Below are 23,836 nucleotides of genomic sequence, written 5' to 3'. Positions count from 1 at the left end.
ATCATGTGCATACTTAAAGATGAAGAAAAGATCAGTAAATTCTTGCTGTTACCTTGAGTTTGTAAATTGCAACCAAAAATTTTGTTTTGTGCTTTCATTGGATATACAGTATATAGATATATAAGCTGAATATCTCTTTGATATAAAATGCAAACTTTGTGAAATTAAATATTATCTCTGAAATCTATATTCAATGTTGCCTATTAAATAATTATAAATGCTCTGCAATGTAGATAAATTATTATCCAAACCGCTCGTTCGATGTATAAATCTATTTCCATGCTGTAGATTTTTTAGGAGGCATTTGAGTTTAACTAAGACACTGGCATGTGTTTTATGCCTAAGTAATAGAAACATACACACTCAAGATTGGAAGGAACTTTAGGGACTAACTAGCTCAATTCTCATGATGCATGAACTCCCTATTCAACACGCTTTCCAGTGCTCATTCAGTCTTTGCTTAAAAACTTCCAAGTAATCAAGAACTAAGATCTCTTCTGATTTTACTATCACTGAGTAATTCTTCCCTATATTGTATAGCAATGCACTTCAATACAACTTTATTCTACAGACCCTGGCTCTCCCATCTGGGACATCTTTTACGTGAATATGCAGGTCATTTGAGTATTAGGATATAACTATGTCTCTCAGATTTTCTCTTCTCCATAATCATTGTCCCAGCTTCCTTAAAGCTTCCTTCCTTAATCCAGCTTTGATCTATGTATCAATGCATTATCTCAGTCAATATCCTCTACATACAGGCTAGTTGTTCCAAATGCCTCATGCAATCATGCGGAGGGCTAAGTACAACAATTCAGGCCCAACAATTACACATCTGTTACCTGCTCTTACTTGGAAACCATGTTTCCATTAATGTAGTCAAGAATCCCTGGGATTTCACAATCATGTATTGTGATCTGAGCTCCTCTTCCATGCTTAGCTGTTAAAATAAAGCTCCCTAATCTTTTCCCCTAATGGTTCATTTTTCAGATTGATACATAATCTCTGGAACATAGTAGGAACTTGATAAATATTTGGATAAACAAATACAAGTCTTATTTTCTATTATTGTTTCTTTCATAATTGAAGTTTTATTGATCACAATTTGATGAACGGTTCATAGAAATTATGAAAAATATATAGGGAAAATCTAAAAAACCATGCAATTGTAATTCTTCCTAGAGAATTATTCCAGTGACTTAAAATTTGGTATCAAGGGCTCCTGGGTGGCTCAGTGGGTTAAGCCTCTGCCTTTGGCTCAGGTCATGATCTCAGGGTCCTGGGATCGAGCCCCACATTGGGCTCTCTGCTGAGCAGGGAGCCTGCTTCCCCATGCCTCTCTGCCTACTTGTGATCTCTCTCTCTCTCTGTGTCAAATAAATAAATAAAATCTTTTTAAAAATTTTGGTATCAAAATGTTTTTTTTAAAAGAGAGGTTCTTACATCTAAAGTCCCCTGAGTTCACAGTTATCAGTTACGCTACATGCTCAAGAATTTATACATTACATATTAGCAGATTTTTTAAAGATTTTATTTATTTGTTTGTTTGTTTTTTTATGAGAGAGCAAGAGCGAGAGAGCACATGCAGCAGAGGGAAAGGGAGAGGCAGGCTCTCCGCTGAGCAGGGAGCCTGATGAAGGACTCCATCCCAGGACCCTGGGATCATGACCTGAGCTAGAGGCAGATGCTTAATGACTGAGCCACCCCAGTGCCCCCACATTAGCAAATTATTAAGAAAAAGTCATCTACAACAACCAAAGACATTACAGATAGCTAACATGTCTGACAGGGAAGATTTTAGTTCCCAACTCCAAAGATTCTGATTTAGTAGGTCCTTTAAGAAGCTTCCAACCATATGATCCAGCCATCCCATTTCTGGATATATACACAAAGGAAATGAAATTAATACCTCAAAGAGGTATCTGTGTTCCCATGTTTATTGCAACATTATTTACGATGTCAGAGATATAGAAACAACCTAAGTGTCTGTCAGTGGAAGAGTAGATAAAGAAAATGTGAAATATATATATATATATAACATATTATATATATTTAACATATATATGTTATATATATAACAATATATAATATAACAATATATATGTTATATGTTATAACAATATATATGTTATATATAACATATATATATTTAACATATATATGTTATATATATAACAATATATAATATAACTATATATATGTTATATGTTATAACAATATATAATATAACAATATATATGTTATATGTTATAACAATATATATATGTTATATATATATAATATTAGTATTATTTAAACTTCAAAAGAGGGAGATCCTGCCATTTGCGGCAATATGGATGAACGTGGAGGACACTATGCTGAATGAAATAAGCCTGGCAAAGAAAGACAATACTGCATGATTTCACTTGCATGTAAGGCCAAAAAGTTGAACTCACAGACGCAGGGAGCAGAATGGTGGTTGCCGGGGCTAAGGGAAGGGAGAAGTGGGGAGATATTCATCAAATGGTAAAGAATTGCAGCTATGTAGAATAAATAAGCTCTAGAGATCTATGTGCAACATAATAAATGTGGTTAATATAGTGTATTATATACTGGAAATTTGCTAAGATAGATTTCAGGTGTTCTCACCATGCACACAAATATACACATGCACACACACAAAGCAGTAACTACGTGAGGAGATGGCTATGCTGATTAACTTTACTAGTAATCACTTTATATATGTATATTAAAACATCATGTTTTAGGGATCCCTGGCAGGTTCAGTCAGTAAAACATGTGACTCTGGATCACAGGGTCATGAGTTCAAACCCCACATTGAGCGTGGAGCCTACTTAATAAAATAAATTATTTTTTACATTTTAAATAAATTAGCATGTTTTACATTTCATAACAAGCAAGCTTCTACACAAATCTTATACACAATCAAACTTGAGACTCACTGTTAGCATATCCACACACTTGACTGACATGCTGTAAAGTGTCTGACTGAAGTCATTGAAGACAAATATTGAGGGAACAGGTACTTCTGCCTACTCACAGAGCAGTGTTTTTCAATCTATTGTCCACGAAATATTAAGTATTCTGTGGAGGAAAAAAGGATTCTACAGTCAAAAAAGTTGGGGAACATTAGGTGTAAAAGGGTTCTTTACTATGTCGTGTCTTAAAGATTTTATTTTTTTTTATTTTAAAGAGAGGGAGAGAGCGCGCGTGTACTTGGAGGGAGGGGCAGAAGGAGAGAAAGAAGCAGAGGCCTTGCTGAGTGAGGACTCTGCATGGGGCCTACATCCCAGGACCTGAGATCTTGAACCTGAACTGAAGTCAGACCCTTAACCCACTGAGCCACCCAGGCGCTCCATTACTATGTAATTTTTAAGTGTACATCTTGAATATGCAACAAATGAGATCTAACACGAAGCATGGAACAAAAAACATGGATCCAGAAGCCAGCATTATTTGAGCATAATCACTCTCTAGCTAAGTATTAACTTGAATGGAGAAGGATCTAAACCCGCATTTCTCTGTATTTTTTTCATACAGAAAAAAAAATATTTCACTGCTCTTCCTTTATCTTTTTATCTTTCCCTAAAGAGGTTCTGATGTTCTTTAACTCACAGCCAATGGTGTCCTAGAGAACTTCATATTGTCTCTCAAGAGCTGGTTGTTAAATTTTTAGGAATTTTGCAAGCTGGTTGTTAAACAGACACTATTAAAAATTAAAAACTATATAGCAACAATCAAATTATTTATATTACAAACAAAGATAATACACACTCAGATCTCATTACTTTCTAATTATTTTACCATTTTACTCTTTTCTATGCTTTTGGGGTTATTTACATCTATTGCCACTGTATAGTAGAAACTGGTCATGATGGGAATATTTATATCTTAGGAAATGGCAAATGCTAGAAATTAGCCCACAGTCCTCTGAGACCCCCTACAACCCTTGCTGCTCCCACCAGAAAGCTGGTGGTTAGACATTTATTAGCACATCACCACCCACAGATTCAGGGACTTCCCCATAAGTCATAAGTAAATCTCTTCCTCTCTTTTGTTTTTTTAAATTAAGATGACTACACGTGAGTATGTGTAGTCGTGACTGATGACCAACCAACCAACATCAGAAGAAATCAATTATTTACAAATAAAGGCTGTTTTTGATTTGCAATAAAGATCAATTTGGACATGCTAGAAGCTATTCCTTATTCGTTTCTCACCATACTGTCAGTTAGTATCGTTCCTGTATTTCTTCCCAGAAGTTGCTGCACAACTCTGCCCCAATGTGTGATAAGTCACTTGCAGGCTTAAGCTGTTTGTATCTGTGCTTTAACCTCATTTTGGACATCCACTATATTAGGTTTATTGTATCCTGCCATTGCCCACTCCCTACACCTATCTAGCTCAAGGCATTCTGTAGCAGGTCATGAGAAACACTTCAGAGCTCACAGTACTTCCAAGCCTCCTGGCGGGACATCCTGCACAGTCTTTCATTATTCCTCTGGACTCACAGACAACAGTGATGAAAGAGTACTTCCATGAGTCCTTATTACACACATTTCCTTCCTTACATACATTCTTAGCCATGGTACATTGAACCCAAAATAGCAAATCCTTCGACGTGTTTCCACCAGACCTTCTACTCATCAGTTTTGCATTAACTATTCAGATAAGCATTGGGTCTGAATACATTCCAGAACCTAGGGGTCCTCTAATATTGATTACTGGATCCTATTCTACCATATCCAAGGCCAGTGCACGTTGCTTCGACGTCCCTCAGAGCAACAAAGAATGCACGTGTCACTTAACCATTCAAAAAATAGCCTTTGATGTCAACACACACTTCACAATGTCTTACTCCACAGTAGCACTTCTGAATTCGAAGCCTGGTTCAACAGTGAGTCTGCCTGGAACATGAGGGAAAGTGTATGCAGGTCTTCCTGGGTTCACCTTCCAAATTCTTGAGTGAGCCACAGGTCTGCTCATTTCAGTTTTCACCGTAATTCAGGTTTCACTTCTCACATCATTATGAATGACAACAAGATCAATGATAGTTTTCTGCATTGGGACAGTACATTAGTTTTATTTGTCATGCCTGTTATCTCACAGAGACCTTTATTGAGAGATATGAGAACACTGGGGTTCTAAGAGATCAAGTCATTTTTATAAAATTCCGGTAGCTTGCTTGAGGTCACCCAGCGCTAGTTCATGGAAAGTCTGAGAATTAGAAGCCAGTTTTTGGCTCTCAAACCGTTTGATCTAACGCTCCTTCGATTTTCCCACCAAACTACTGTTTATCTCAGTCACTTTCCTTGAACCAGAGCACTTACAGAAGATAGGTCCTCAAACACACACATTTTGAAAACAATCAGACTATAATTGCCTGAGTAAAAATTGCCTTGGGGGTAAAACATATAAACCCATCTATGAAGGCCCCAAAGGCAGCCTGGTATGACTGTACCCCTCATCCTTGAATAGACTCTCACCCCCCCTCCCAAGAAAGGTTATGTATGCTTCCACAAACACTTGAAGACAGCTTTGGAAAAAAATTGAAAGCTTAATGAATCAAATCCGGCTTATACTTAATAGACCTGCAAAAACCTCTCTGACATGGTATGTTGGTAGCTTTGTAATAAAAATTTAAATTTAATAACTTCTTAATTTGGAAGGCAATAAAGCTACAACAGAAGTTAAACTTCAAAATTGCTTTCAGAGAGGGAAATTAGATAAGACACCACTGTGCAAATGCTATTTGAAGCACCCACCTCCACAACTGAACCTCCTCCACCATAGCAAAGTTCGCCATCCCCACCAAGTTGCAGAAGGGAAAAGGTGTGATTCTCTGGAAGGTCACGTGAAAATACAACTGCATGTCCCACCTATGTTCCCTGCTAGAGTCCTTTCCAAACTAAGAAGACTTCCCTCCAGCACACGTACCCACCTCCACAACTGAACCTCTTTTACCACTGAAGGCTTCATGGTCCCAGGCAAATCATCCAAGAGAAAGGACAGCTGTATCTGAAAGAGGCTAATAAAAATCAAGACAACTCGGTCAGATAGTAACAGTTCCGTCAAAGTTGGAAGGTTGTTCCTCAGCTAAAATCCTGACATCCAGGAATAAATGCGCTTAAGCTACTTCCGTAGAGCAGAAGTCTGCTGTAAGAGCAAACTGAGGGGGGCCAATGGTTGGTAAGCCACTAAGAATTAAGATAACTGAATTAACTGGCTGCTATGTTAATAAACCTGAACATGAGGCCACAACAGGTGGATAGACATTGGCATATTGATGACTGAAATCTATGTATTTCATTAGGATTGTATAAACTTGACTGAATCCTACCCCTGACTGGTCTCAAGTTTGATTAGAAATGGAGTCCCAAAAAGCCTATGTTAAGTTTTATAACACAAATTCACTCTATATCAGTACAGAGTGATTATAAAGGGGTTTACCAAGTATCTCAGACTCTGGTAACTACCCTTTTAGAAGAAAAAACAGATGTCGCAGGAGACATATATAATTAGCCATTTGAAAACATAAGGAAATGCACTCTGTTCTTGGAAGGTCCCAAAAGAGTAAATTTTTAACAGGCTAACATAAGAGCAGCACCTACAGAGAACTGATTAGAAGTACCATTGTTGTCACTGACCCATATGTGGCAGATATTTAAACCCAGCCTTAAGGGCTTCTGGGTGGCTCAGTGGGTTGAGCATCTGATTTTAGTTTCTGCTCAGGTCATGCTTTCATAGGTCATGATCTCAGAGTTGTGGGATTGAGCCCCATGTGGGGCTCTGTGCTGGGCATGGGGTCCACTTAAGATTCTCTCTCTCTCCCCCAGTCCCTCTCCCACTCACATGTGCAAGCATATGCGCACACTCTCTCTCTCAAAAAAAAAAAAAAAAAAAAAAAACAGAACAAAACAACAACAAAACCAGCAGATTTTCTTTTTATTGACAGCTCACTGTTCTCAACAGGAAGAGTTGGGAGATGAGTTAGAGGTCATTGAAAAGCTGCTAAAAGCCACTTTCCAATAGGATTACTGATGGTACAATTATCAATAAGATGACAGATAATGCAAAATAAGATAGATGACAGGTGAATTTTAGGAAGAAAAGAAACCTAGGTTTGTCTGTTGTTCCCTTTTATTCTCAAAAGTGACTATGTTTAGAGGTGCATGGGTGGTTCACTCATTTAAGCACCCAACTCTTGATTTCGGCTCAGGTCATGACCTCAGGGTGGTGGGACTGAGCCTGAGTGGGGCTCTGCACTCAGTGGGGAATCTGCTTGAGATTCTCTCTCTCCTCCTTCATCTGCCCCTCCCTCCCTGCTTTCATGTGTGCTTTCTCTCTTTCTCTAGAATAAATAAATAAATTTTAAAAAAAGAACAAGTCTAGGTGTGATCACCTTTCCAGCCATGAAAGATGAGAGAGCTCTCTGTATTCAGAGGCCTGGACCCATGCCTGACCCACCCACTACCAGCTGAGACTTTAGGCAGGGGCATCACCAACCTGGATTGCTTTCTCATCTATAAAACGAGAGAAATAGCACTCGAGTATCTCAGTGGTCCCTTCTAGCTCTAAAATTATGACTTTATAGGAACTTTTTTTTCCTGCCTACTTAATCCCACCTACTCAGGCTTCACCTTACTCTTCACCTTTACCGATGAAAGCAGTAGCACTTCTTAGATGTTTCTGCCTTGTCTCTGGACCTCTTTACTCATGCAGATTTAACTGAGTCATCTACCTCTTCAAAATCAGCTTCAAGAATTTTTTTTTTGGCCACCACCTCCTCTTTGTCTTCTGTTCTTTCAGTAAAGCATATCCATGAGCTTGGATGGCGTTTAATAATCCAGAGTAGCTTTCGTTTTCTTCTGCTTCTTGTTCTCCCCATCATAACCTCTGAGTCAAATGAAATCTTTGACTGGTAGCTGAACAATACGTTTCTTAGTGACATTCTAAATAACAAGATGAAAGGCAATTATTAACTTAGAGAGGAAATTTTATACCCCACACAGAAAAGACACTGAAAGTGTCACAGAAAGACACAGAAGACAGAGGAATTTGCAGAAGCTGGAATGCCCATACTAACAGAATTATTCTCTTAAATATGGAGAGGCAGAAAAGCAGTGTTTCTCAATCTCGATTTAACATCCAAATTATCTGGGAGCTTGAAATACTATTGATCCATTGCTCCTACCCTCCAGAAATTCTGATTTCATTGATCTGGGGTATGGCTTTGGGCACACCTTGGGATATTATTCTAACATATGGCCAAGGCAGAGAACCATTGCAAGAAGAGAGGTTAAAAATAATGGCAAAAATAACCGGATCGCAAGTTTTACCTTATGAAGGTATGGCCCTAGAACTTGGCACATTAAGCAGTCACCATGGAGATGGGCCTCAGAGAATTTTGGAAAGAAGATCCATTCCAGAACTTTCTTTTTCTATTTCTTCCGTGTCTTTAGCAGGGGAATTTTAACTTGGGGTGAATTAATCCCATGATATAGCATAAAAACTATTCCATGCATATAGGCATATATGCTCTGTTCTAAGCAGAAGGTCCACAGTTTTCATCAGATTTTTTAAGGAACCCATGGCCCAAAATATTAAAAACCACTGATTTATTGAGGGGAGAAAAGGTCATATGGGATAGTTCATACTAAATAGTAAAAGTCCTTATGTTGGTAGAATACAAGCCCTTTATGATTATTCCCTGTGCTCTTGCTTAAAAAAGTATCACTCACAATCAAGTGTTGTCTTTTTATGAGACCTTACACCCTTATGAAATGGGGCGAATACCACCTGTTCTGTCCAACAACTAGCAACAAATGTTTTGAGAAAATGTCACCGGTGCAAAGCAAGTGCCACTTTTCATCCTTCCCGCTCTTACTTAGCTAGAAATGCAAGGCTGCAATAAGACAGTGGGATGTATGAAGATGATAATTCTATAGTTGAGGGAACTGGAGTATGACAATAAAATGCAATCTCTTTCCACTTAGTTGTAAAGAGTTTCCACTCACTTAAAAGTTGCTGCTGAGAACTGGATAATGTTGGTGACATTTCTCCCAACTGCTCACCAGAGACATGATTTTGAAGAAAGCAGAATGGTGACTCCAAACCTTGCAGATGACATGGAGGCTACTTCCTTTGGTTTTACATGTAAGAGTCATCCCCAGTCTTTTTCATCCCTCTGCAGAACGTCTGAGAGTATAGTCACGAAATACATGTCATTGTATACCACCCCTGTCATCTTATGCACCTTAGATGAGTCCATGCTCAATACGAGTCCTACTGGTTACTAGAGCAAATACTTCCTCCAGGTCATACTTAGAGATGTGCTTCACAGCTTTGGATCTCAAAGGAAGAAGAAATTTGCATGCCCTTCAGTGTGAGCTTCTGGTTCCTTCCAGAGAGATCAACTCTTTGGACAAATCCAAGATGTCGGTGACCTCCATTTTGTCACTCCAGCTCTTAAAAATTGATGGAAAGTGCTCTGGTATTTGTGCATGTTTCTTTCTTCCTTCCTTTCTCTCTTCTTCTTTTTTTTTCAGTCAGCCAAAACTTTGCAATTTGGAATTTCCCTGTTAAATCCTGAAATTTCTTATGCAACTCAATGGCATTCACTTGCTGGGCCAGTGACTCACCAATTCTGGCCAGGCAGACTCTCCACAGTACCTCTGTGGGCAGCAGTGTTGAGGGATATGCTCTCCCCTGTCACCACACAGAATATCCTCAGGGACTGTGCAACCATTACTGACCTTGTCTGTCTGTGTGACCAGAAGTTACATAGTGACAGAAACCAAACACAGGGGATCAGAAAGGCAGACATGTGCTACCCTTACCATCCTGGAGGAGCTGAACATGTTTCCGTGTCAGAAACATGACAGAACTGTCAAAAGTTGACTGAATGGCCGATCTGTTGTGAAGTGTCATAGGTTTTTTGTTGTTTGTTTCAATGACAATGTCACTGCAAAAATTTTCATCAAAATAGAAAAAAGAAACAAAGAATACCTATAATCACACTGGTGTAATCCAACAGATGACCATAGCACCCTCATTGTCCCAGCCTCACTTGGCTGTTAAGAGATGCCAAATCTCTAGAAGTTTTCTGGACTCTTCCCCCAGTTACCTGGCTTCTTAGCAAATGCTGGGCTGCTGAATGGAAGGGACCGTGATGTAGTTAAAATAGACATGCTTCCCTCCTCCACCCCAGGCTCCTTATCCCTACCTGTACCTCTATATAACAGATGAAAACCAAATCTTTGACTTGAGAGAGAGAAAAAATATATTTATGGGGGTGTAGAAGTGAACTTTTGTCATTTGATTAGCTGCCTCAAATGCAAAGAGGACTAAGGGGCCAGCCAGTCAACATCAATCCAAAAGTTGCATTCAACCATCACTGGGGTAAAGTTAAACGATCCCAGCCAAGAGAGAATACCTAATGAGTGAAAAGTAAAGTGGGCCTGCTATCACCAGAGTGTGTGAAATACTAAACCCTGGGATGCCCGGGTGGCTCAGCTGGCTAAGCCTCTGACTCTTAATTTTGGCTCAGGTCATGATCTCAGGGTTGTGGGTCCTGTGGAGCCCTGGGTCAAACTCCATGCTCAGTGCTTCGTCTGCTTGTTCCATGCCCTTTCCCTGCCCCTCCCCCTGCTTGTGTGCCCAGGGATGTGCTTGCTCTCTTTCTATAGCCCTCAATAAGTAAGTAAGTAAGTAAATAAATAAATAAATAAATAAATAAATAAATAAAATCTTTTTTTTTTTTTTAAGATTTTATTTATTTATTTGACAGACAGAGATCACAAGTAGGCAGAGAGGCAGAGAGAGAGAGAGAGGAGGAAGCAGGCTCCCTGCTGAGCAGAGAGCCCGATGCGGGACTCGATCCCTGGACCCCGAGATCACGACCTGAGCTGATGGCAGCAGCTTAACCCACTGAGCCACCCAGGCGCCCCATAAAATCTTATTTTAAAAAACACAAAACCCTTCCTGGGTTTTGTACCCCTAGTAACTTCAGCATCTTATGACACATGCACTTAAGGCCCAGGTTGAATAAAATAGTACTTTATTCAGGACTGGCCCAGTTGTGAGAGCTATCAGCTAATGGTTGCCTGAGTAATGGATGACATTGTGTCATTTTCTGAAACAACTTCTTTTCATTTAAATTTGAAGCTGTGCTATCTGCCTCCTAAGAAGTCGTCTGGTTCGGAAAATCAGAAAAAAATATACGTCAAAAATCCCTTATTTTGAACAGAAAGAGGTACGCAATACATATTTACTTCTTCAAAAAATGAGCTCCTCTCTAACTTCTCTAAACACATGATAAATAAAAGTATCAGTTTATAGGGTGCATGATTACTACTCGCCTGAGGTACTGTTGGTTTAAATCAAGCTCTATATACTCACCTTATATCAGCCTCGTAAACTCCTCTGATGATCTGCCGACTTTTGAAACAGTTGAAGTGATACACCAAATCACACTATGTGAGAACCGTTAGAAAGATCTAATAGCAAGGCCTACATTTTGTCCTGCACCAGAATCATCCGGAAAGATTTCCTTTTTTTTTTTTTTTTTAAGCTACAGAGCTAGCTCAGAACTTCTGAATCATTCAGGAGTGGAGTCCAGGAAGGCAATCTGTATCTTTTAAAACCCCAGTACAATTCTGCTGTGGGCCATTGGAGAACCAGGACTTGAGAACAGCTAATTTAGTCCACTGACCCCAGTGAACCAACCTCATACGGGGTGAAGCATGTGAAGCCCAGGAAGATCCCAAGCAATCACTTAACACGGGTCTGGGGAGTGCCTGCTCTGTGCCAGGCACTATTCCAGGAGCGAAGCCTCCATCAGCAAATCGAATAGGCAAAAAGCTACTAGTCCAGTGGCTTGTTCAAAGTAACTGATTAAACAGTTATCATGTGCCTATGATGTAGTTTGTTAAGCTAAGTTCTGGAAATATAAAGATAAAAACAGCATTGTCGCTGCCTTCAAGGAGCTTATAGACGAGTATGGAACCAGGTAATTATAATATAAGAAAAATCCTCCGTAGTAGAGATACACACCAGGTGGGCCAAAAACAGTAGTGGGAACCCCGAAATCTAGAGGCCCTGTTGCCTGCGCTGCACTTAACTTCACTCTCTCTCTCTCTCTTTTTTTTTTAAGATTTTATTTAAGAGAGACAGTGAGAGAGGGAACACAAACAGGGGGAGTGGGAGAGAGAGAAGCAGGCTTCCCGCGGAGCAGGGAGCCCCATGTGGGACTCTATCCGAAGGCCTTGGAATCACTACCTGAGCCGAAGGCAGACACTTAAGGACTGAGCCACCCAGGCACCCCTTCACTCTCTATTTTTATGTAGTTTTATTATTCTGTTAGTACAGCATTTAGTTAGTCATTTGGGAGCTGCTAATAAGATGTTCGCCTGGAATGCTGATTTATGTTTTTGGTGTGACTGAGGGAATGAGGCCTATATGATTAAGCTACAATATAGCTGCGTAAAATTAAATACTAAGCTGGTGAGGTACTGATAAAAAATGCCATTAAGGGGTACCCAAGTAGTAGTGTGGGTTGGACTGGAGGGGGGTGAGTGTCTTTGATGGGCGGGGTAGGAAAATGGGCTTCTTTACAGATTTACAACCCTCCAAGCGCTTCCCACCTGCTGCCTTATTAAATCCTCATTGGAGCCTTCAAGGCAGTTGTTATTACCAAGTCACCCCTTCCTGTGGTAGAGGATGAAAGTAAGTTCAGAGAGGCTGTGTAACTTGCCCGAGGTCACACAGTGCAAATCCAGTCCTCAAGGACTACCTACTTTAGGATTTTCCTACTTCACGGCCCAGGGGCCCTGCACTGCACAGCGTTCACGAGGTGCAGGGGCGGGGCTGAGACCCCTTTCCTGGTGGAACAAAACTCTAAGTGCTACCCTCCGCACTTGATTATTCACTGGATGGGGAACAGGAAAGGAACGTGAAGCACGCACAGTTACCCTGAACCTGTGCACAGGGAACCGCCCGGGCGTTCGAGTCCTAACCCCGGGTTCATTGAGCCAGAGGAAGGCATTGTTTGAGGAGCTCGGCGCCCGCGATGGGTGGCTGGGGTGAGATAAGACTGCTGAGAAGCGGCTGCAGGGGCCTGCTCCATTCAAGCAGGAAAATGTGTCACTTCCTCCCGGCTCCTAGATCATTTCTCCGCGGGGGAGGAGGGGGGAGGGACCCGAGCCTCGAAAGAATTTAGAATGGGTCCGGGCGGGGTGAGGGGAAGGCCAGTCCGAGTGGAAGGGTAGGCTTTAACCGGCTCTGGCTACACCCTTTTTAAAAGCCCCAGCATATTTTTACTTCTTGGCTCATTCTCAGCCTACCCTTCTGTGTCCTCATTCTTTTTTTAATTCAGTGCTGGAATCTCAGCACATTTCCTCCTCCCCCACCTCCTTCTCCTATGCAAAATCTTGCTCCTCAATCTTTGCTGCATCTATTTTTCTGCAAAGCTGAAGCATTCAGAGCGGGCTGAATGCTTTTTCCCCTCAACACAGCCCCACCCAATAGAAATACACACACACACACACACACACACACACACACACTCGGCACGGAGTGCCTGATTCCCACAGAACAGTTATTTTAAAGAGTCCTGGCTGCGCTCACGGCCACACTTGGTTATTTCTCTCTTACTGTCTCACTGGAGAAAGTCATGGAAGGAAAGGAAAAGGTGGGGTTAATGCTAAACCAATTCGAGTGGGTAACAGAGCTAGAGTACAGACGGTGCCCGGGATTACAGTGGTTCGACTTAACATTTTTCCACCGTATGATGCTGCGAAAGTGATACGTATTCAGTAGAAACCATACTTTGGATTTTGAATTTGGATCTTTTCCCGGGCTAGCAACGTGCCACACGATCCTGTCTTGTGATGGGACGCCATGGCAGTGAGCCGCAGCTCCCAGTCAACCACGCCACCGAGAGGGTGAACGACTGATAGACTTCCAGCTGCTCTGTACCCATGGAGACATTCTGGTTTTCATTTTTCAGTACACTATTCAATTATGTGAGATTGTCAACACTCGATGATCAAACAGGCTTTGCGTGAGACGATCTTGCCCAACTGTAGGCTAATGTCAGTGCTCTGAGCATGTTTAAGGTTAGCTGGGCTGAACCCTGATCAAGGTAGGTTAGAAGCATCAGAGGCCTTTCGACTTCACGGGATTTTCAACTTATGATGGGTTTACCCGGATGTAACTCCGCATTCAGCCGAGGGACATCTGCAGCTTAGAAATGGAAGATCTTATCATGCTTTAACTTTTTTTCTGCAGATGAGAAAATCAGGCCTCACAGAGGTGGGATGACTGACTCCAAGTCTCACAGCTGGTTAGGAGCAGAACCCAGGCCACGGGCCGTGGCTCGAGTGCCATCTGTGGCTTTTGGCACCGTTGCTATGGAATGAGCTGGAGGTGGCTTCCTACTGAGATGTTTCCAGTGCCCACAGCTCTTCTTCATTCTGTAATTCACCATGGGTGCATAATTGCCCCACTAGGGCTTTTATGGGCATTGAAGGACCCTCTTTAACGCCGCCTTCAATCACTGCTTTCCTCAAACATATCCGAAAGCCCAAAAGCCCAGCTTGCCACTCAGATGCATGCTGAGTTTCACCAGCAGTGACTCCACTGACCTCTCCTGCTCTGAAGCCACTTGGATTCTGACAACCACCAGTTTCCCTCTTTGCCTCGTTCCTTATTTGGAAGCAGCTGAGCTTTCCCCAAAACATGCTGGGACAGTTCTAATGGGCAAGGTGTGTGTGTCAACACTTCTAAACTCACCAGCCAACTTACATTGTTCACCTCTCAAAGTAGTTCCAGGGGAGAAGCCGGTTCCTTCCCAGCCCTCGCTCGGTGCCGCACACGCCCAGCCCACGGGATCAGAAGGGCTTGTGCAGGGAGAATTTCCGGTTCTGCTGACTCATCTCCTGCAATGAGATGGAAGGCAAGCTTATATTTTCTTTTCCAGCTTTTAAAGGGAAATGGGAGTCTTCTGAGTTCAGACCTTTTTGAGACAAGATCAAGTACCAGCAACGCCTGGCGCAGAACACTAAATAAATGAGCGTCAAGTGTATTTACGATGGCCCAAAGAGCCGACTCAAAGTGGTGGGCACTGTGGTGGGATAGGGTGCAAGGCTGGCTCTGGGTGTAGCATAGCTCAGAGATTGTGAGCTTTCAGTTTGGAGGGAAGCTATTGGCCAGGAGGACAGTTTGAAGGGGGCATGCCTGGATTTCACTTGCCAGTGGTAACAATGCAGCAGTCAGACCTAATATCCCATATGCTTTCTGACTGAGAACAAAGGCGTTCCGCTTCTGGCCAAAACCTAAATCGAGGGAAGGATGATTCAACTCAATGTAGGAAACAGCAGGAAATCCGTCAATAGCATTTACATTTGGGAGGCAATCAAGCCAGATTTTTGCCAAAGAAGACTGGAATTAAGAGAAAAAAGGATCTGGATAAGATTTGTTCATTTCAATGTATGTACATTTTACCTTAAAAAAAAAATATATATATATATATAAAATGAAGTAGGATGTGGGAGTGATAGTACATGGGAGTCCATTATAATATTCTGTTTATTTTATAAATGCTTGCATTTTTTGTAATAAAAACAATTTAAACACTTGGATCCTATTTTGGGCTTTAATTTACAATGTTTCCTTTATGATCTTTATTTCTATACTACAAAATCTTCATCTGTAGTTTAGGGATACCTGAATGTATTACTTCTTGGTTAATGGATGTTTGGAGTATTTGTGAAATCATGCTTTGGAAAATACTTCGTAAATTATAATGTTCTATTGAAATGTGGTGATGACTTTATCATAATAAAGATAATATACACACATAATAAAAAAAAATTCAAGCCATAGGAAAGGTATGACACAACAGTTTCCCTCTCCCAGACTCTCCTCCAGAAGCAATTAGTCTTGTAGAAATTCTGTAGATATGAAATTTCATATGCTCATGTAAGTCACTTGAAACTTCTAGGCCAGCCTTTTAGGAAAGATTTGCTGAGGTGGAGCCCGGAACTCCACCTTTCCAACCGGCCCTTTAAGGACATAAGAATCCCCTGGAGATATTGCTGAAATGGAGATTCTAGTCAGCAGGTAAGGGCTGGGACCTGAGACTCAGAATTCTAAAGGGCTCCCACACGCTGCAGGTTCAGGACCACACTTGGAGTATCAATGCTCCGTAGACTTCTACTCTGCCTGGAAAACTCCTTAGGTTTATTTCACACACTTTCAGTGAAGCAGTAAAGCACACAGAATGTAAGAATGAAAGCCATATTGAGAAAGTCCCTGAAACAGACAAACATCCCTTCTAAAAGCAACTCACACCTGCACGGCTCTGGTCCTGAGCACCAGCGAACAGCCCCTCAAAGAGGTCATGTTCTTATAAGCACCATTTCTTCTGTGCTCTAGAGTCTAAAGCAGAAAGAAAATCCTCTGTGCCTTTCACAGCTGATGCCTCCCAGGTGTAAAATCACATTTTTGTACCAACGTATAGCCCCCAATTTTATCCCTTCACTGCCTTTTGCCGATGACAATTGATCTCAAAAGATCTTTTGAGCTTTTAGTCTCGGCTTTTTGTGGCCTGAAGTTGAACTAACAGGTAAGGTTTTTATAAATTTGTATTGGGCCCTCTGCAAGGAGGGAAGAGGGTCATTTGGCATACACATTAACTTAAGTTTTGGGAAACATTACAAACAGCACCTTTTTTAATATTTAGAAGAACACTTATGAACTAGTCCAAATTACACCACAGTAGCATAAAAATTATTTTGAGCTGAAGACATTTGAGAATCAGCAGATGCAGAAAGAAGCTTTGTCTAACTGACCACCGCTGCCCCCCCCACCACCCCCCGCCGGCCCAGACACACACTTACCAGACTAAAACCAGAAACTCCTGAGAAAGAGACTGTCATAATTCCCCTCTCCTGGGCAGTTTCACTCCCAGGAAGGATATTGAGGATGGAATGATCATAAATCCCCTCTTCAGGGAAGTGTCATGCTCCCAAGAAGATAAAGAAGACCACTTACACCTGCATAAACAAACATTGTCCACAAACTATCTTACCTCCCTTGTTTTTCTGCTAAAAGCCCATTTGTTTTTCCTAAAGAAACCAATTTTTCTTCCTCTAAGAGCCTTTTCCTACCCCTACCTTTTCCCTCTGTTGTGTCAGGTGTGTAAACCCTTAGTTTTAGTTGTCGAGCTGAACAACTTTCTTTGTGAGCCCCCAAATACCTCTGTAAATCAACATTGTCTTTTCTCTCTCCCGTCTGACTTTTGGCAATTTAATTCACTGGTCCCAAGTACCAAATCCAAGAGGGTAGATAAAAAGTTTTCCCTCTGTGACACCTATATAATTCATATATGAATCCACAACTCTTGATGGAGAACACGTATTACTTCATTTCTATTTAAAAACTTTTCCTAAGTTATGATAAAATGTGTATAACACAAAAATGTACCATCATAATCAATTTTACGAGTATAATTCAGTATGATTAAGTGAATGCACATCATGGTGCAACCAATCTCCAGAACATTTTCATCTTGCAAAACTTGAACTGTTTCCATTAAGCAACCACTTACTCTTCTCCCCTCCCCCTAGCCTCTGGCAACCACCATTCTACTTTCTGTGTCTGTTCAGTTGACTACTCTAGATACCTCATAAGAGTGGAATCATACAGTATTTGCCTGGTTCATCCATTTATGTGAATTTTTAAACAAAATGAATATTCATTCATAGAGATATTCCAGAGTCACTGTTCCATGAAGCTTCTTATTGTCAGATTTTATTTTCGTGGAGATAAGTCTTAGCTTCCGTGTATGTGTGGGTGGGTGTGTGTACCTGTGCACGTGTGGCCTGTGCATGTGTGTATTTGCACATGTGCACGCTTTGTGCCTATCTATGGCTTGTTCTGTTTTTCTAGTCAAGGTTGTGCTTTACGGTCTGAAAGGCTTTAAGTGATTCATATCATTTTACCTCACACTATTTCTGTGAAGTCATGAAGCCAAAATAAATAGACGTTTCAGGAACAGTAAGTTGTTGGTCAAAAGTCAGGTTCCAGGGCTGTTTCGTTTATGGTTCAGTTGGCTCTAGCACTGTCCTAGGGGAGGTAAATCTAGGTTGTAAGCCCCGAGTGGGTCAGCTTTCTGGTGCTGTGTGTCTTCAGATGACAGTGTCCATCTAGCACCCACCACCCTTTGATTCCTAAGGGGGTGCATAACCACAGGAGGGCTATCTATAAAATTAGTCAAGGCCGTGTCCTATGGGCTTTGGGACAGTGGCATCATCTCTACAAATAAGGACTCATTCATGTCCCTGGCTTCCTCCCAAATATCCTTTAATTCCTGCCAGAAGGGACTGAGAAAAATGAGGCTCCATCTTCCTGGAAATGGTTTTATTTTTATCACTCTGAATGCTAATCCTCTGAGGCAGCAAGGCCAGAGGTCCCCAGAGGGGACTGTAGTAGCGGGTGGTGGGAGAGGACAGAACTGGAATCCCAGCCCTGGCACTGTCACTCATGCTCCTGACAGAAACCCACAGGGACAGGCTGGACACACGGTAGACACTCAACAATTACCTCCTACGAGTGAATTTTCCCACGTGACCTTGGACAAACCAGTTGACCTCCCTCGTCTTCCATTTTCTTTCTGTCAGATGAAATAACGGGGTAGAATGAGCTCTGTTTTTCCTCTCAGCTTGAGTATTCTTTGATTTGAGAAAGAACTTTCTAAATTTAACTGTTATCACTTCTATGTCAGCATGTTCAGGGTAGGGATAAATTCCAAGAGAACAGTTTTAAGAATTTATCTTCCCCGAGAAAATAGTTTTTCTCCTTAGGGTAACACTTTGGTGTTGAGGGTCGGGTGGGGAAGAGGAGTAGAATTTGGGAGTTTAGGGACGCCTGGGTGGCTCAGTTGGTTAAGCAGCTGCCTTCGGCTCAGGTCATGATCCCAGCATCCTGGGATCAAGTCCCATATCGGGCTCCTTGCTCAGCAGGGAGCCTGCTTCTCCCTCTGCCTCTGCCTGCCATTCTGTCTGCCTGTGCTCGCTCTCTCCCCCCACCTCTCTCTCTGATAAATAAATAAAATCTTAAAAAAAAAAAAAAAAGAATTTGGGAGATTAATTATCAGCCTAGTGTAAGAGTCTAGAGATGATTGCTTGTCACTGCCTCAGGTCATCATTTAGGATATCGGGAATATCTTGTTAAGAAAGACAGATGGGGGCACCTGGATGGCTCAGTTGTGAAGCGTCTGCCTTCAGCTCAGGTCACGATCCCAGGGTTCTGGGATTAAACCCCCCATTAGGCTTCCTACTCAGTGGGAAGCCTGCTTCTCCCTCTCCCACCCCCTGCTTGTGCTCTCTCTCTTGCTGTGTCTCTCTCTGTCAAACAAATAAATAAAAAATGTTTAAAAAAGAAATACAGATAGTTGTTGTTGTTGTTGTTGTTGTTTTAAAGATGTTCTATTTTGGGACACCTGGGTAGCTCAGTAGGTTAAGCATCAGCCTTTGGCTCAGGCGGTGATCCTAGAGTCCTGGGATCCAGTCCCGTGGCTGCTTGCTCAACGGGGAGCCTGCTTCTCCCTCTGCCTGCTACCCTCCAACCCCCACCACCTGCTTGTGCTCTCTCTTTCCCTCTCTCTCTCTGACAAATAAATAAAATCTTTAAAAAAACATTTTTTAAAAGGGAGGAGGTTCTATTTTAATAATCTCATTACAAAAGAGATGAAATCAATAATCAAACTATTCAAGGTATCTAAATTATCCAACAAGGGTATTATATCATTATATGCATCTGGAAAGACCACTTTTTAAAGATTAGCTTATTAAATATATTAAGTATATTTAATATATTAAATATATCAGTTATATATCAAAATTTAAATATATCAGCTTTTTTTTTTTTTTTTTTTGACAGACAGAGATCACAAGTAGGCAGAGAGGCAGGCAGAGAGAGAGAGAGGAGGAAGCAGGCTCCCTGCAGAGCAGAGAGCACGATGCGGGGCTCGATTCCAGGACCCTGGGATCATGACCTGAGCTGAAGGCAGAGGCTATAACCCACTGAGCCACCCAGGTGCCCCAATATATCACCTTATTAAATATATCAGTTATACAGGATTTTGATCAATTTGTGCTTATAGCAATTTTCTTTTTTTTAAAATTTTTAAAAATTTTTTCCATAAAGATTTTATTTATTTATTTGACAGAGATCACAAGTAGGCAGAGAGCCAGGTAGAGAGAGAGGGAGGGGCTCGATCCCAGGACCCTGAGATCATGACCTGAGTGAAGGCAGAGGCTTAAACCACTGAGCCACCCAGATGCCCCATAGCGATTTTCTTTTAAAGCAAAAAAAAGGCAGAGCAAAGCAAAAATGAGGAAATCTGTGATAGGCAAAGCTTTCTAGCTTGTTCTGTGAAGTGCTAGGTAACTTCCCACTCCTGCTGCCATCTAACAGGACAATGAGACAGCCTGTTGTGATCTTATTTTACAGGACCATCTTCAGTATAGGCAGGTTTGGTATAAAATGAAAGTATAATAGTAGTGTTGCTCAAAGTGATGTTATTTCACCCCCGGAAAAGAGTGTGTACTTGTTACCAAACCCTCAGGAAGATACAACGAAGCTGGGAGTAAAGCCATTTGGGAGCCCTGATTTGAGCACTATGGTTTTCTGCTTAATTATCAAGTGATTTCATTACTTAAAAGCTGCAGAAGGAGGCACAGAATTTTGTTGGACAGATATTCAAAACACTTGGCACAGAGCACACATCTCGGGGAGGGAGTTGGTGACTGGGAGATACGAGTCAGGGTTGAGAAATAGAATATACTTTTTATACTTGAATTTTCAAACTCATGTGCCTATAGCACACTTTCCATGTTCACAAGACAAAGAGATGTACATCATTACTCAAGCTGTCAGGATAAACTCTGGCCTAAACACATGGACCAAACAGCCAAGGGGCTAACATGTAATAAAGCATAATAAAGTTATATAGGATTAAAGTTGAGAAGGGCATCAGGGCATGGTGAAAACAATATTAGAACAGCAGTCTAGAGGGTCTCTACTCCTGTCTAGCTTACTCCTCTTGATTGGTGATTTCCCTTTTTGGCCATGCGATAAGAAGGGGTTCATCTAAGTCAGTGGTACTCAGTCCTGGCTATATAGTAGAAAAATAGCTTTAAAAAATTGTGTTGCTGGGACCCACTCCTTTCTCATAGATTCTGACTTAATTGACCTGAAGATGCTGGCCTTTCAGTGTTTCTCAACTTTTTGTTTTCATTATTTCTCCCCTGAGATCCTTTTTAAAAATATATTTTCCTAATTGCCCTCTCCCATAAAAATGAACCACCACTGAATATGTTCATGGGCTGTGTATACATCTGTACTTCATGCATGAAAAGAGTCAGGTCCTTTTTTGCTCCTGTTGCAAATTCATGATCTCGATGAACTTTGAGGTCCCTTATAAGTTTAAGAATTATATAACTTTCTAAATTTAATTTATCTGAAATGACAGAAGCAAGAAAGGGAGAGAGAGGATAAGCCACCCTGCGCCTTCCAACATGGTCCCTGGTATCCAGGCATACAACAGCCCCATGCTGTCTGTGCCATGTTGGGTTAGACCAGCCTTGGTAATTCGAGACATTACATTCAGTGTAGGGAGCAGACAGAGGGGCCATTTCAGACAAATACCGAGAAGATCCACCCTCCCTGCGGGAAGGTTCCTGACTACGAGAGCTAGGCAAGGTGGGTGGGACTACCACACAGGCGTGATCTGCCAATGCGGGAGTGGTCGAACACAAGCCAGATGAGAAAGCAAATCCCAGAATTTGCTGGGAGTTTGAGCTAAATAACCCTGAAGCGCCCTTTTAAACACAATTCTATGCCCAATGCAAGTGCGAGTCGCTGAAATGAATGGTAAAGCCATTTCCCCTCCCCAGGACTTCATGGCAGGTGGATGCGTGTGAAGTGGTACTAGCCTCTTCCACTGGTACTTAGCGCCGTTTATAAACATGTCCATGTCTATGGTCCTCCCACTAATAGAAGGGGTTAAGAAATGTACAGTGGACGCCCATTTAAGAGGCACAGAGAGGGAAACAAACCACACGAGACTCTTATCTCAGGAAACAAACTGAGGGTTGCAGGAGGGGCGGGGGGTGAAGGGATGGGGTGTCTGGGTGATGGACACGGGGGAGGGTATGTGCTGTGCTGAGTGCTGGGAATTGTGTAAGACTGATGAATCACAGACCTGTACCCCTGAAGCAAATAATACATTATATGTTAATTTAAAAATTAATAAAAATTTTTAAAAGAGAAAAAAAAATCATGTCTATGGTCCTCTCACTAATAAAAGGAGCTTAAGAAACATGCAGCGGATGCCCATTTAAGAGACAAGACAAAAACCAGCAATAGTACTCAAAGAATGTGGAATGACTTCCAGTAAAATGTTTTAAATTAAGTCCTTTCATTCTGAGAGAACCTATCACACGAAGGCAAGATGCTCCCCCAACCACCGCTACTTCTCCACCCCAGAGCGTTTCTTTGTTTTCATAACAACACAAGACTCAGAAAAGCCTAAAAGTCATAGACATGGATTTATAGACATACAGAGTCCTAATCTGAAAAATCAGGCTTGATGTGAGATGCTTAGGATGCCGTTATTTATGGATGTTGATCCTGAATGCTGGGGCTTCCTTCCCTTCTGGCTGGAGAGCAGAGCTCTGTTCCTGACCTCACTTTCATTTGAATGTATTGGTGAGCACATTTTTGGTCTAACATTGAAGATTCAGGGTCAAAGGAGATAGTGAGAAGTAGAAGGGAGAGACGTCAACCTAAAAAATAAAAAGTAGCAAACAAACAGCAATGATAATAGTACATTTGGAAATCCAGGTTGGCCCGGGTGCCGTCAACAGTCTTACAATCCAGCTGGTAAATCAGATCATTTTTATGAAAAGCTAAGCAATAATAGAAGGTATTATTAAATAGGAAGTACAGATAATGAGGAATTTAGAGGTGGGAGTGCTCCCTGAGATCTGGTGTCAGAGATGTTGAGGAATAATGGGGGTGGAAATATCTGCATACATATAAGGCAGGAAGAAAAGCCAGCTGGAGATTGAAAAGGAACAAAGTCAATTAATTGAGTTGAACTATTCAAGAGAAGTTTCGAAGTTTCTTCTCTTAAGTCTGGTTTTTCAAGCTGCTGCTTCTGGAGCTGTTCCTATGCCTAATACAAACCTAGGAGAAGATGATGTGGTGTCTGCAAAAAGGTACCTGGGCACATTCGATGTCTTCCAGATGCAGATGGAAAGAACTCCGGTGCTCAAAACAAAAGTCATTAGCAACTGGGTGGTGGGAAAATCCAGGACAGATAGCAGGTCTTGGGGCTAAATGTGAGTGGGCAATTGGATGCATCTCTTCTAGCAATGATGTATGCGCCTCGCTGAGAAGGGTCCATTGTTCCCTTGCCCAGCACAAGGATCAGGAAGCCAGTGGAGACAAAACATCATGTCACCTATGGAATCAAGAATTACACCCCTGACATGGTATGGAAGGATACTGACGATGCCATCCAGAAGGTTTTGACCCCCTGACATTCAAACAGATGAGACAGGGTGAGGCTACCATTGTGATATATTTCACACAAAGAGTTCACAGGGACTCCAATCCTTTGATGGCATCACCCAGGCTTCTGGACTCTGAGCTGGTATTGGAGGAAACTTGCATTTTGACAAGGCTGAAATTTAGATTAACTACACCAAAGGCATAAACTTGTTTCTCCTTGTTGTTCATGAGCTTGGCTGTTACAAAGATCCAA

The 23,836-nt window shown here is 41.6% G+C and overlaps 1 long non-coding RNA gene across 1 annotated transcript; it reads right to left on the bottom strand.

The window, feature by feature from the left end:
• Positions 1–3,025: 3,025 nt before the first annotated feature.
• Positions 3,026–23,387, bottom strand: LOC116584207. Its single transcript, XR_004283093.1, has 5 exons — positions 23,293–23,387; positions 18,607–18,676; positions 14,806–14,939; positions 7,653–7,952; positions 3,026–3,084 (listed from the first exon to the last, which is right to left on the bottom strand). It is a non-coding gene; the product is annotated as an uncharacterized LOC116584207 (long non-coding RNA).
• Between the last annotated feature and the right edge of the window lie 449 nt (positions 23,388–23,836).

The sequence above is a fragment of the Mustela erminea genome, chromosome 2, assembly GCF_009829155.1.
Source record: "Mustela erminea isolate mMusErm1 chromosome 2, mMusErm1.Pri, whole genome shotgun sequence".
Taxonomy (NCBI): domain Eukaryota; kingdom Metazoa; phylum Chordata; class Mammalia; order Carnivora; family Mustelidae; genus Mustela; species Mustela erminea.
This window is presented reverse-complemented; position numbering and strand designations above follow the sequence as displayed.